Here is a 3,567-nt window from a genome sequence, read left to right as displayed (position 1 = left end):
TTTGATTTGCATTATTTTCTTTTTCTTGAATGAACAATGTCAAGAAACATTTAATTTTTTTTTCATGTCAATTGTTGACATAGTTACAGTTTGCTCTGATAACCTGTATTTTTATTAGTCTATTTTTATGAGCTCACCTTGTGGCATCCAAAAACATGATCCGATACGATGGTGTTGTAGAAGACAAAATTCTATCAACTTTGAAATAAATAATTTCAAAAAAATGTTATTTTTCACCGTTGAATTTTAATTTTAAATTTGAGAGTTTTGTAGCCATCCATTTTCAAAACCTTGGATCAAGCCCAATATATAATATACATATATAATTTTTAGGTCTGAGTTTTTTTATGAAATCTAGTGGAATGTGTTGTTGGATTGCCAATTTGGTAAACTCCATTTGAGCTTAAGGACCCTTAGTAAGAGTTAAAGTCTTACTAAGTAAGGAAGTGTTTTTCATTTTCTATAGAAGTTTTCTAGAATAAGTTTTCCATATTTTTTGGACTTATTAGGAGCAAGTCCATACACCTAATTGTTACAATCATCTTATTAGGTTGATTCTATGCCCAAAGGTCACCTCAGTAGATGGCAAATAATGGCGACCATCCCTTGATGCGAACCATGTGTAAGGATATGTATGAGACTATTTTGATGGTTTATTAGGTAAACATGCACTTTAAGGTTTCTTCTCAGATTGCACTGGAAGGTAAAAAAAACTTCTCTTATGTTTTTTATGTCAGAAATCAGGCAATGCTGTTTCTTTGGGTAAATAAAATTATGTTTTGTTTAGAGGAATGAGTCCCCTCGGAGTGAATCAAACATCATTAGAATCACAAAATTCTATCAACTAGTATCAGAGCTATGGTGACAATCAAGGAGTTCATCAATTGTATAGTTTCTATCATTCCTCAACTAGAATGGATTAACAAGTTGGGTGAGGAAATGCATGAACTCAGAGAGTCAATATAATCAGTTTCTTTGTTTTAAATCTAAGGATGACTTTCGAGTTGGTGTTTGGATGCTTCGACCCATATCCCTAACTGAAGAGTGGGATTTGATATTCTGTTTCTCTGAGATTGGTGAAAGTAACAATAGGAGGAGGATGGAAAGAGGGGAGGATGAGGAGCAGCAGCAACAGGGCCAGTCTATTTTGTTCCAATTTGAGAGGAGGGGGGAGAGAGAGAGAGAGAGAGAGAGAGAGGGAATAGGGTCCACAATTGTGTTTTATTAGATAGATGTTTTAACTATTTTTTCCTATTTTGTACTTTGGAGAGATATTTAAGGCTTTCATTCATCAAGTTTAAATTGATTTCATATATTCAGTTTGATGAGTTCATGTTGTGGGCATCATTGATTTATCCTTCTTTTGGGTTTATCTGGCCCGCCTAGAAAAGATATATTAACATTATACTTTATATCAAAGGTCCGAAAAAGATTTGGGAATGTTTATTGCATAAGAGGCAATATATTGGTAGTAGAAATGGGTCTTCCCATCTTGGAGGTAGAAAATATGCAAAATAGTGAAAAATATTTTTGTGAAAGCAATTTATTAATGTCATGTTTCATAGGAATTTAATAGTATCTGGATCTTGAATCAAAGGATTTCCTGATGTTGTTGCTAGCCCTTCTTCTTCCAGTATAGGAGTTTTATAGAATTGGGTATGGAATCTTAACTACCGTTTATTTGATCTTATCTTCCTTAGCTTAAATATAAATACATCAGTATCATCATTAACCTTCTAAGGGAATTTTATTATCATTTTCTTAATAGTTAACATATTTATTATTCAGAAATGTAGCACAAGAAGAGTTTCCTGATATGGTGGTGTTATGTTTATGATCTGATTATTGTTTTAGGGGATTATGAATGTGATTGTTTTAATTTAAAGCTTTAAGAGTTTCTAAATTTTTTAAGAATTTGATTTTATAAATGCATACTTTTTTTTTGCCCTCAAATTGGAACAAACTAGCCTACTTTTGCATCAACGAAGTTTCTTTGGGTTTGTATGATTGCGTCAATAGTAAAAGGTGTAGTGAAAGATCTACAGTCTTGGAAGAAGAGAAGGGCTGCTTTTGTTCCCCGATTGGATGGCCTGCTCTTATTGGGCTGAAGGATGACCTTTAAGCATAAGTCTAGTTCAGTGCTTTATGATTTATGTTAGAGAGAGACAAAAAATTTCTTTAGAAGAAATACCTTACTTGGCATGTCAGCATCTTTTTTTTTTCATTTTTTTCATGTTTTATTCAGCACCATATGACTGTTCCAAATTGTGTGATTTAAGTTTGTTGTGATGCATGTGTTTGATGTTATTTTAGTTATATTGCTTCTCTGCCTTTTCTAAATTAAAAGAAAATGTTATTTTTGAGTTCTTAACAAAATATGACTTTGTTCACTATATTCCATATTCCTGTTTCTTTGTTGAAAATTGATAATTTTATGTTATTTGCTTGGGTTTAGAAAATTATTGTCCTCAATTTAGTTAGATAAATTAGTTTTTTCTTTCTTTTCTTTTATGGGGACATAGTTGTTATTCTTTATATTTCTTAATTATGATTTATTTTGCAAGAGGCCATCAATAGAATGATTGTTAATGACCCTTCTAATAAACATAATGATCTAGACCATGACCCCGTGCTGTGGTATGTGCATTATTTTGATTAGGATATTTTGTAATTATGATATGATGTCGTGTAGTAGACTTTGATATTAGTAAGTATGATATTATATCGTTAGTAGGTATTGATATTATTCATTTTTTGTATAGGTTCGTGATCCTGATAGTTGCGGTCAGTTCGGGGAATGGGTTCAGGTGTTTCCAAGACTTACATGGGTGCTTCAATTCCTTACAAGCAAGCCTTGGCGTATGAGATGATAATCCTTCATAATAAAGTGGATAAGTTGACAGAAGAGGTAGAAAAGATGAATGGGACTTTACAACAATCAAAATTTTCTACTAGGATACCAATGCGGTCTTCCACCAATTTTGACAGTTCTTCACAGGTACAATATTGGCATTTTATTTTTGAGTTTGGTAAGAAACCCAAAAACATTGTGTAAATTCTATGAATAATTTTTTAGCAAGCTTTCCCAACTTTATCCGAATTTATAGAATCAACATCCCCCGCCCCGTAATTTTTGAATCTGAACTTTGATACTATGCTTGGGTCTTATTGGTTTAGTTCTTGTCAGGTTTTAAAATGAATTAGCTAAAACAAAATCTATTATGCTCGAAAGTTTGGGTTTGTAAAAGCGCTTGTTATGACTATTTCAGAATTAGTAGGGTTTGATGCATTTACAAGTTGTTATTAAAACTAACTGTTGGTGTATAGGTTGGTAATGTAGGTGAGTTTTGTGTTGTAATAGCTCTCTTCATAATTCATGTTATTTACTGTTTGTGTGCTGGATTTATGATTAGTACTGATATAAAGGAGTGAACTATTATTGCAATGATATTGTCTACATGATTTTGTAGGTAAGGCCCGATTCTTCACATCATGAGTCACATTCAAACCAATCAAACATACAGACATGCCCTTGTTAGGTGAATCGTTTACAACAATCACATGACT

This window comes from Akebia trifoliata, chromosome 13, assembly GCF_017979445.1.
Source record: "Akebia trifoliata isolate Shusen 1 chromosome 13, ASM1797944v1, whole genome shotgun sequence".
Lineage (NCBI taxonomy): Eukaryota > Viridiplantae > Streptophyta > Magnoliopsida > Ranunculales > Lardizabalaceae > Akebia > Akebia trifoliata.
Note: the sequence above shows the minus strand (reverse complement) of the source record.